We start from the raw sequence: 11813 nt of genomic DNA on the forward strand, positions 1-11813 counted from the left end.
GAGGAGAAATCTAGCCAAGGTGTGTAAAAGTTAAAATGAATTCATATGCTCAATCTGGAGAATGTATTTCCTCTCGTGGGTGAATCATGAACAAGAGGCAAAATTATCAGATTGATCTTCGACATTTCAGAAGCAAAATCAGCATTTCAGATAAAGGGCGGTAGAAATATGGACCCCTATTCTCAAACAGGGAAGTACTTGCTCAGATAAATCGAGCACTCATGATTGCGTGTTAACCTGTGGAATTCTCTAACCCAGAGAGTTGTTGATGCTGGTTTGTTGGATATATTCAAGAGGGAGTTAGATTTGGCCCTTATGGCTAAAGGGATCCAGGGATATGAAGAGAAAGCAGGAAAGGGTTAATGAGGTGATGATCAGCCATGATCTTATTGAATGTTGTTGCAGGCTCGAAGTACCTATTTTCTATGTTTCCATGTGCTGTCGATTTTCGGCAGTCAGTTTTGTCAGGATGGCAGGATGTATGAGCTTGTCATGTTTTTGCTTTATAAGTTCACGCGAATGTGGAAATTCAAAGTCGTGTTTTAAAAACAACACCCAAACAGTGACTTGAACCTTGAACTTTCAAATTAAAAGTCTGATGCTCTACCAACTGAGCTATCCAGGTCTGGAGCTACCCGCCCACTCTGTGAACATCAACTCGCTTCACCCTACAGGGTTTGCAATACCTTCTGCATTGCACCCGCCTGCACAGCGCATTGATCTCACAGATTGGTTTCCTCCCACAGGATTCACAGCAGAAATAGCTTACATCCGACAGATGGATCGTTTGTGAGCAGCGGCATGAATTGTGAGAAATGCTGTTCCCTAGGGAGCTGCACTGCATCCTATTTATTACTGGCTTTAATCAAGCATTACAGAGTTCTACATATTCAATTGTGTTGAGGACACTATGGTGGTGCTGCTGAAATGCGACAAAGGGCAGTGATACGTAACCAAAGGGACATACACAGATTAAGTGAATGGGCAAAACTATGGCAAATTCAGTTCAATGTGCGTGACATAATCTACATTGTACATTAATGATTTAGACGAGGGGATTAAATGTAGTATCTCCAAATTTGCGGATGACACTAAGTTGGGTGACAGTGTGAGCTCTGAGGAGGATGCTATGAGGCTGCAGAGTGACTTGGATAGGTTAGGTGAGTGGGCAAATGCATGGCAGATGAAGTATAATGTGGATAAATGTGAGGTTATCCACTTTGCTGGTAAAAACAGAGAGACAGACTATTATCTGAATGGTGACAGATTAGGAAAAGGGGTGTCATGGTACATCAGTCATTGAAGGTTGGCATGCAAGTACAGCAGGCGGTTAAGAAAGCAAATGGCATGTTGGCCTTCATAGCGAGGGGATTTGAGTACAGGGGCAAGGAGGTGTTACTACAGTTGTACAGGGCCTTGGTGAGGCCACACCTGGAGTATTGTGTACAGTTTTGGTCTCCTAACTTGAGGAAGGACATTCTTGCTATTGAGGGAGTGCAGCGATGGTTCACCAGCCTGATTCCCGGGATGGCGGGACTGACATATCAAGAAAGACTGGATCAACTGGGCTTGTATTCACTGGAGTTCAGAAGAATGAGAGGGGATCTCATAGAAACGTTTAAAATTCTGATGGGTTTAGACAGGTTAGATGCAGGAAGAATGTTCCCAATGTTGGGGAAGTCCAGAACCAGGGGTCACAGTCTAAGAATAAGGGATAAGCCATTTAGGACCGAGATGAGGAGAAACCTCTTCACCCAGAGAGTGGTGAAGCTGTGGAATTCTCTACCACAGAAAGTTGTTGAGGCCAATTCACTAAATATATTCAAAAAGGAGTTAGATGTATTCCTTACTACTAGGGGGATCAAGGGGTATGGCGAGAAAGCAGGAATGGGGTACTGAAGTTGCATGTTCAGCCATGAACTCATTGAATGACGGTGCAGGTTCGAAGGGCTGAATGGCCTACTCCTGCACCTATTTTCTATGTTTCTATGTTTCTACTTCAGAAGCAAGTAACATTATTCACAGTACCTTTATAAATGATGTGAAGCAGTTAAGTGACGAGGAGGAAAATAGTTCGTGAGTTGCAGCTCACATATAGAAACATAGAAACATAGAAATTAGGTGCAGGAGCAGGCCATTAGTCCCTTCGAGCCTGCACCGCCATTCAATAAGATCATGGCTGATTATTCAATGTCAGTACCCCTTTCCTGCTTTCTCTCCATACCCCTTGATCCTTTTGGCCGTAAAGGCCACATCTCACTCCATTTTGAATATATATAACGAACTGGACTCAACAACTTTCTGCGGTAAAGAATTCCACAGGTTAACACTCTCTGAGTGAAGAAGTTTCTCCTCATCTCGATCCTACATTGCTTACCACTTATTCTTAGACTGTGACCCCTGGTTATGGAATTCCCCAGCAACCGGAACATTCTTCCTGCCTCGAACCTGTCCAATCCCGTCAGCATTTTATATTCTTCTAAACTCCAGTGAATACAAGCCTAGTTGTTCCAGTCTTTCCTCATATGTCAGTCCTGCCATCCCTGGAATCAGTCTGGTGAACCTTCACTGTACTCCCTGAATAGCAAGAATGTCCTTCCTCAGATTAGGAGATGAAAACAGCACACAATATTCGAGGTGTGGCCTCACCAAGGCTATGTAAAACGTCAGTAAGACCTCCCTGCTCCTATACTCAAATCCCCGAGCTATGAAGGCCAACATGCCATTTGCCTTCTTCATCGCCTGCTGTACCTGCATGCCAACCTTCAATGACTGATGTACCATGACACCCAGGTCTCGTTACACCTCCCCTTTTCCTAATCTGTCACCATTCCGATAATATTCTGTCTTCTTGTTTTTGCCACCAAAGTGGATAACCTCACATTTATCCACATTATACTGCATCTGCCATGCATTTGCTCACTCACATAACCTGTCCAAGTCACCCTGCAGCCTCTTAGCATCCTCCTGACAGCTCACACCGACACAAGGCTTAGTGTCATCTGCAAACTTGGAGATGTTACATTCAATTCCTTCATCTAAATGATTGATGTATATTGCAAAAAGCTGGGGTCCCAGCACTGAACCCTGCGGCACCCCACTGGTCACTCCCGGCCATTATGTTAAGGACCCGTTTATTCCGACTCTCTGCTTCCTCTCTGCCAACCAGTCTTCTATCCACATCAATACAATACCCCCAATACCATGTACATTAATTTTGCACACTATTCTCTTGTGTGGGACTTTGTCAAACGCCTTTTGAAAGTCCAAATACACCACATCCACTGGTTCTTCCTTGTCCACGCTACTAGTTATATCCTCAAAAACTGCTAGAAGATTTCCCTTTCATAAATCCATGCTGACTTGGACCGATCCTGTCACTGCTTTCCAAATGCGCTGCTATTTCATCTTTAATAATTGATTCCAACAGTTTCCGCAGCATTGATGTCAGGCTAACCGGCCTATAATTTCCTGTTTTCTCTCTCCGTCCTTTTTTTAAAAGGTGATGTTACATTAGCTACCCTCCAGTACATAGGAACTGATCCAGATTCGATAGACTGTTGGAAAGTGATCGTCAATGAATCCACTATTTCTCGGGCCACTTCCTTAAGTACTCTGAGATGCAGACTATCAGGCCCTGGGGATTGATCGGCCTTCAATCCCATCAAGTTCCCTAACACAATTTGCTGACTAATAAGAATTTCCTTCAGTTCCACCTTTTCGCTAGACCCTTGAACCCCTAGAATTTGCGTAAGGTTATTTGTGTCTTCCTTAGTGAAGACAGAACCAAAGTATTTGTCCAGTTGGTCTGTCATTTCTTTGTTCCCCATTATAAATTCACCTGATTCTGACTGCAAAGGACCTACGTTGGTCTTCACTAATGTTTTTCTCTTCACCTATCTATAGAAGCTTTTGCAGTCAGTTTTTATGATCCCTGTAAGCTTCCTCTCATACTTTATTTTGATTAGAACCTTTGTCCTCCTCTGCTGAATTCTACATTTCTTCCAGTCCTCAGGTTTGCTACTTTTTCTGACCAATGTATATGCCTCTTCCTTGGATTTAACACTATCACTAATTTCCCTTGTTAGGCACGGTTGAGCCACCTTCCCTATTTTATTTTTACTCCAGACATGGGTGTACAATTGTTGAAGTTCATCCATGTGTTCTTTAAATGTTTGCCATTGCCTATCCATTGTCAACCCTTTATGTATCACTCGCCAGTCTATTCTAGCCAGTTCACGTCTCATACCATCGAAGTTACATTTCCTTAAGTTCAGGAGCCTGATCTCTGAATTAATTGTGTCACGCTCCATCTTAATAAAGAATTCTACAATATTATGGTCACTCTTCCACAAGAGGCCTCACGCAACATGATTGCTAATTAGTCTTTTTTTGATACACATCACCCAGTCGAGGATGGCCAGCCCTCTAGTTGGTTCCTCGACATATTGGTCTTGAAAATCATCTCTAATGCACTCCATGAAATCCTTATCCACTGTACTGCTACCAGTTTGGTTAGCCCAATCTATAAGTCGATTAAAGTCGCCCATGATAACTGCTGTACCTTTATTGCACGCATCCCTATTTTGTTGTTTGATGCTGTCCCCAACCTCACTACTATTGTTTGGTGGTCTGTACACAATTCCCACTAGTGTTTTCTGCCCTTTGGTATTCCGCAGCTCCGCCCATACAGATTCCACATCATCCAAGCTAATGTCCTTCCTTACTATTGCGTTAATTTCTTCTTTAACCAGCAACGCTACCCCACCTCATTTTCCTTTCTGTCTATCCTTCCTGACTGGAGCCATGTCTTAGTAATCCCAATTATATCATATCCGTCAATAGCTGCCTGCACAGTGAATTTGTCCACCTTATTACGAATACTCCCCGCATTGAGGCACAGAGTCTTCAGGCTTGTCTTTTTATCACACTTTGTCCATTTAGACTTTTGCTGTAACGTGGCTCTTTTTGATTTTTGCCTTGGGTTTCTCTGCCCTCCACTTTTACTTTTCTTCTTTCTATCTTTTTCTTCTGCCACCATTTTACTTCCCTCTGTCTCCCTGCATAGGTTCTCAACTCCCTGCCATATTAGTTTAACCACTTCCCAACAACATTAACAACACTCCCCCTAGGACATTGGTTCCGCTCCTGCACAGGTGCAGACCGTGCGGTTTGTACTTGTCCCACCTCACGCAGAACCGGTTCCAATGTCCCAGGAATTTAAATCCCTCCCTCCTGCACCACTCCTCAAGCCACGTATTCATTTTAGCTGTACTACAATTCTTGCTCTGACCTGCACGTTGCACTGGTAGCAATCCTGAGATTACAACCTTTGAGGTCCTGTTTTTTAATTTAACTCCAAGCTCCCTAAATTCGGCTTGTTGGACCTCATCCCGTTTTTTCCTATATCGTTGGTACCTATATGCACCACGACAACTGGCTGTTCACCCTCCCCCTCCAAAATGTCCTGCAGCCATTCCGAGACATCCTTGACCTTTGCACCAAGGAGGCAACATACCATCCTGGAGTCTCGACTGCAGCCGCAGAAACACCTATATTTTCTCCTTACACAAGAATACCCTACCACTGTAGCTCTCCCACTCTGCTTCCTGCTCTCCTGTGCAGCAGAGCCACCCATGGTGCCAAGAACTTGGCTGCTGCTGCCTTCCCCTGTTGAGTCATCCCCCCCCACCCCAACAGTACCCAAAACGTTGTATCTGTTTTGGAGGGGGATGACGGGAGGGACCCCTGCACTACCTTCCTTCCACTGTTCTGCCTGATGGCCACCCATTCCTTATCTGCCTGAGTAAACATAGAAACATAGAGAAGTCACCCTGCAGCATCTTACCGTCCTCCTCACAGCTCACACCACCACCCAGTTTAGTGTCATCTGTAAACTTGGAGATATTACACTTGATTCCTTCATCTAAATCATTAATTTAACTCCAAGCTCCCTAAATTCGGCTTGTTGGACCTCATCCCATTTTTTCCTATATTTTTAGTACCTATATGCACCACGACAACTGGCTGTTCACCCTCCCCCTCCAAATTGTCCTGCAGCCATTCCGAGACCTAGGGTCCCAGCACCGAGCCCTGTGGCACTCCACTAGTCACTGCCTGCCATTCTGAAAAGGACCCATTTATCCCGACTCTCTGCTTCCTGTCTGCCAACCAGTTCTCTAATCACGTCAGTACATTACCCCCAACACCATGCGCTTTGATTTTGCACACCAACCTCTTGCGTGGGACCTTTTCAAAAGCCTTTTGAAAGTCCAAATGTACCACATCCACTGGCTTCCCTTGTCCACTCTGCAAGCTTCATCCTCAAAAAATTCCAGAAGATTCGTCAAGCATGATTTCCCTTTCATAAATCCACGTTGGCTTGGACCAATCCTGTCACTGCTTTCCAAATGCGCTGCTATTTCATCCTTAATGATTGATTCCAACATTTTCCTCATTACTGATGTCAGGCTAACCGGTCTATAATTACCTGTTTTCTCTCTCCCTTCTTTTTTAAAAAGTGGTGTTACATTAGCTACTCTCCAGTCCATAGGAACTGAGCCAGAGTCGATAGACTGTTGGAAAATGATCACCAATGCATCCACTATTACTAGGGTCACTTCCTTAAGTACTCTGGGATGCAGACTATCAGACCCCGGGGATTAATCTGCCTTCAATCCCATCAATTTCCCTAACACAGTTCCCCACCCAATAAAGAGATCCTTCAGTTCCTCCTTGTCACTAGACCCAGTGCCCCGAGTACATTCGGAAGGTTATTGGTGTCTTCCCTCGTGAAGACAGAACCGAAGTATTTGTTCAATTGGTCTGCCATTTCTTTGTTCTCCTGAATTCACCTGAATCCGACTGCAAGGGACCTACGTTTGTCTTCACTAATCTTTTTCTCTTCACATATTTATAGAAGCTTTTGCAGTCAGTTTTTATGTTCCCTGCAAGCCTCCTCTCGTACTCTATTTTCCCCCTCTTAATTAAACCCTTATTCCTCCTCTGTTGAATTCTAAATTTCTCCCAGTCCTCAGGTTTGTTGCTTTTTCTAGCCAGTTTATATGCCTCTTCCTTGGTTTTAACACTAGCCTTAATTTCCCTTGTTAGCCACGGTTGAGCCACCTTCCCAGTTTTATTTTTACTCCAGACAGGGATGTACAATTGCTGAAGTTCATCCATGTGATCTTTAAATGTTTCTAACAGGGAAGAACTTGCTCTGGTAAATCCAGCTCTCATGATTGTGTGCTGTCGATTTTAAGGAGTCAGTTTTGTTAGGACGGCAGGATGTATGCGCTTGTCAGGTTTGTGTTTTATCATGTTGCAAGAATGTGGAACTTGAAATTCGTACTTTAAAAATAACACCCGAACAGGGACATGAAACTTGGACCCTGAGATTAAAAGTCTGATGCTCTACTGACTGAGCTATCCAGGCTTTTGAACAGCGATCCCACTCTGTGAACATCACTGGCTGACACAGATCGCTACACCCTCCAAGGTTTGCAATACCTTCTGCAGTGCACCCGCCTGCACAATGCATTGCTCTCACAGACTGGTTTCCTCCCACAGGATTCACAGCAGAAATAACTTCCATCCGACAAATGGCTCACTTGTGAGCAGCGGCATGAATTGTGAGAAATGCAGGGACCTGCACTGCATCATATTTATTACTGGTTTCAATCAAGCATTATAGAGTTCTACATATTCAGTTGTGATGAGGACACCAAGGTGGTGCTGCTATACTGCTACAAATGGCAGTGATGTAACCATAGGGAGATAGACAGATTAAATTGTAAGGAATAAATTGTAAGGTTGTAAATGGGGTATCAGAATTATGCTGAAGGTAGTGAACTTATAAATTGCCTCTGTATGTAACACTTGCTTGTATAGGTATAGCACACATACGCATTAAACTATAGCTTAACCTTAGTAACACTTAAACAGCCGAAGTCAGCAGTTTTGTTTAAATGTCCCTGAGCAAGAGATAAAGAAGGATGTACAAACCACCCATGCGTCGGATAGACTGGGATAGAGTGAAAAATGGAACAAAACAATGATGAGAGATGGACAGTTGCATGTACCACTCAGAGCCCGTCGGATGAGAGTCGGCAAATCAATGTAACTTCTCTGATAACAATAGACCTCTCGATGATTTTAGAGGAGGATAGCTCCTCTCCAAAACCTTTCTAAATTATGCTTGAAAACTCTTGTATTTCAGAGGTTTCATGACTGAACCTTCTCGTGCATTGCTCGTAATAAACCGTTAAACCTGAGGTTTTGTTTGTTTACTTCCGTGGTCGTTATACAGTTGGAAGCAGGGCGAGATGTCGATTAACTATATCAGTTAGTCCACCTTGAAGGAGAGAAGCCCCCTTTTACCCCAACATTTGACGCAGTCGGCAGGATGCAGGCTCTCTGACCTGGATGATGTGACAGCTGAATGGCAGTGAGTATGTTTTGTATCACCTACAGCTGTAGCATTGACGGGGAAGAAGGTAATCTGTATAAAGAATTAGCAGGGTTAATTTGTAGAACAAGTTATAGCGAACCACAGAAATACGAAAACCAAGGGTGGGATAGGTGTATTACCTGAAAAATAAGGAATACAACCTAAGGGGGAGAGGACCCCAGTGATTATTAGAGGAAAAATAAGGTGTACATCCCAAAGCGTGACCTGGTAACAACACTGAGAAGCTTGTATTGATCGTGCGCAGTGCAAAAAAGAAGGAATACAACCTAAAATGTGGCGTGGGACCCCAGGATCCGAGGAAAACCAGCCAGTGGAATGAAATGCTAGCTGAGAAAAATGGAAAATTAATAAAAGAAAAGAAAAATGCTGGAAAAACACAAGATAAAACAAAAGATAAAAATGCGACCTTGAAAGCTGCAGCTGCGAGAAAGAGAAATAAAGATGTTTAGGAAAATGGACTGGAGGAAGATCATCAAAATACAAAACCTAATTTGAAGAAAGGAGATTTAAATTGACTGTGTAAAAGATATTGGTTTAAATATAACAATGTATGAGTGAAACCCCACACAGAAGTTTTGTGCAGAGAAAGATAAACAAAGATATTTAACTATGGACTAGAGGAAGGTCATCAAAAAAAATGATTATGTTCAGATTCAAATGGGGGCAAAGATCTAAGCAATGCAAACTCAGCACAGAAAAAAAACTGTGAATTAGAAAATTCTTAAAAAAGATGGGACCGGCACAGAAGTTTAGATTTTGTGCCGAGAAAAATAAGACACAAGATTTGCTCAGTGAACAGGACCGTAAAAAAACAAAATGGTGGAATGTATATACCTTGTGTGAAAATTGGATTTCAGTAAACGAAATAGCAATTAAAAATGTGTGGTCTCGGTTTAAATCAGTTAAAAAAATCTTTGGCAAGTATTTGTATTGGAAGTTTAGAAAAATTGGAGTTTAATCTAAAATGCTGTCTTTCCTGATGAGAAGGTTTTATTATGACAACTTTACGAATGATATCTGCTTTTTTAACAGATTCCTAATTTCTAAGTAAGTTTTGAAGGCACAAAGACTTGGGAATGAAATTTTCTGATGATTACACGAAGTCACATAATGACGTCAGGCCTTCTTACAAACCTGTAAAGGAGTTAACCCTTTCCATTGACAGCTGTTTTATACTGGACATTATTAATTTGGATTTCTTAACAAAATAAAGAAGACTCACTTGACAGACAGAGGAAATGGTGGGATAGTCAGAATAAAAATAAAATGAAGAAAGTCTATGGAATAATACTCGCCTGCTACAGAGGACAGATAGATACTCAAACAAAACAAATTCGAGAGTTAGAACCTGAGATAAGTAAGCTGCAAGAGATAAAGACAGGACCAGATGGACAGTGCAGTGCACAGCCATAACCATACGGTAATAGAGCCAATGTACCCCACGGTGCGTAAGTGTAGTCCACAAATCCAACCTAACAGTAAATCAGACTGTGATAATGAGTGCGGAGTAGAATGACTCCTGATACATGATAATGGCTATTTATCAGCGGCACCAATACGCACTACCACCATTCCCACCAACGAATGTAGAGCAGCCCACATTACCATACAGGAGGTACCCCTCAGCCCACAGGAGAGATAAATTTATTGAATAAGTTACCAACCCCTAAAGCAATATAGTAGAAATACAGAATTCTGACAAAAGATTGGAGTAGAATACTGTGACTCAAAAGGCAGGCAAAAGGATAGGGGAGTACAGGGAACGAAAGTGGATTGAATACAAAAAACACTCTGGGGCGGATAACCCCGACAAAAATGATGCAGCATTCAGCATTCTTGAAAATGTTTAAAGACGGACTAGAAGTGGCATATCATAAGATAATTAAGTTAAGATTTAAGATAGGAGATGATTACGATGAAACTGTGGAATGGGCAGAACATGTCGAAGAGTTAGAAACATAGAAACATAGAAAATAGTTGCAGGAGTAGGCCATTCGGCCTTCAAGCCTGCACCACCATTCAATAAGATCATGGCTGATCATTCCCTCAGTACCACTTTCCTGCTTTCTCTCCATACCCCTTGATCCCCTTAAGCATAAGAGCCATATCTAACTCCTTCTTGAATATATCCAATGAACTGGCATCAACAACTCTCTGCGGCAGGGAATTCCATAGGTTAACAACTCTCTGAGTGAAGAAGTTTCTCCTCATCTCAGTCCTAAATGGCCTACCCCTTATCCTAAGACTATGTCCCCTGGTTCTGGACATCCCCAACATCGGGAACATTCTTCCCACATCTAACCTGCCCAGTCCCGTCAGAATCTTATATGTTTCTATGAGATCCCCTTTCATCCTTCTAAACTTCAGTGAATAAAGGCCCAGTTGATCCAGTCTCTCCTCATATGTCAGTCCAGCCATCCCTGGAATCAGTCTGGTGAACCTTCGCTGTACTCGCTCATAGCAAGAACGTCCTTCCTCAGATTAGGAGACCAAAACTGAACACAATATTCCAGGTGAGGCCTCACTAAGGCCATGTACAACTGCAGTAAGACCTCCCTACTCCTATACTCAAATCCCCTAGCTATGAAGGCCAACATAGCATTTGCCTTCTTCACCGCCTGCTGTACCTGCATGCCCACTTTCAATGACTGATGAACCATGACACCCAGGTCTCGTTGCACCTCCCCTTTTCCTAATCTGCCGCCATTCAGATAATATTCTGCCTTCGTGTTTTTGCCCCCAAAATAGATAACCTCCCATTTATCCACATTATACTGCATCTGCCATGCATTTGCCCACTCACCTAACCTGTTCAAGTCACCCTGCAGCTTCTCAGCGTCCTCCTCACAGTTCACACCACCACCCAGTTAAAGTCAAAACAAAGGGAGAGGGATAGCAAAGGGAGAAGATAGCAAAAACAGCAGCAGTGACAAAGGAGGAGGAAACACACCCCTGCGCAGCTCCCCTGATATGTTTTGGCTGCAGAAAGGTGAGGCCCACAACAGCCAAAGAAGGGAGCACCCTTTTGCCGTATGTGGATGATATCATTGTTGCCTCGAGCACAGAACAACAACACATCCTAGTTTTAACTACAGTGCTAGGAGCTCTGCAGAGCGTAGGATTATAAATAAATCCTAGGAAGGTGCAGGTGAGTGGGAGCGAAATAACATATCTAGGATGCGTAATATCACAAGGGAAGAGATAGATGCCCAAGGACAGAAAGAAAGCCATTCAATTAATGCCCAGGCCAGAGATCGTGAAAGGGATCAGGCAGGTACGAGGGCTATACAACTACTGCAGAAATGCCGAGATCAGGAAATTGTGGTTGTAAAGTTAAAACAAG

The 11813-nt window shown here is 43.0% G+C and overlaps 1 non-coding gene across 1 annotated transcript; it reads right to left on the reverse strand.

The window, feature by feature from the left end:
- Nucleotides 1-552: 552 nt before the first annotated feature.
- trnak-uuu (transfer RNA lysine (anticodon UUU)) lies at nt 553-625 on the reverse strand. The gene has a single exon. It is a non-coding gene; the product is annotated as a tRNA-Lys (tRNA).
- Between the last annotated feature and the right edge of the window lie 11188 nt (nt 626-11813).

The sequence above is a fragment of the Pristiophorus japonicus genome, chromosome 3 (genome assembly GCF_044704955.1).
Source record: "Pristiophorus japonicus isolate sPriJap1 chromosome 3, sPriJap1.hap1, whole genome shotgun sequence".
In the NCBI taxonomy this organism is placed as follows: Eukaryota; Metazoa; Chordata; class Chondrichthyes; family Pristiophoridae; genus Pristiophorus; species Pristiophorus japonicus.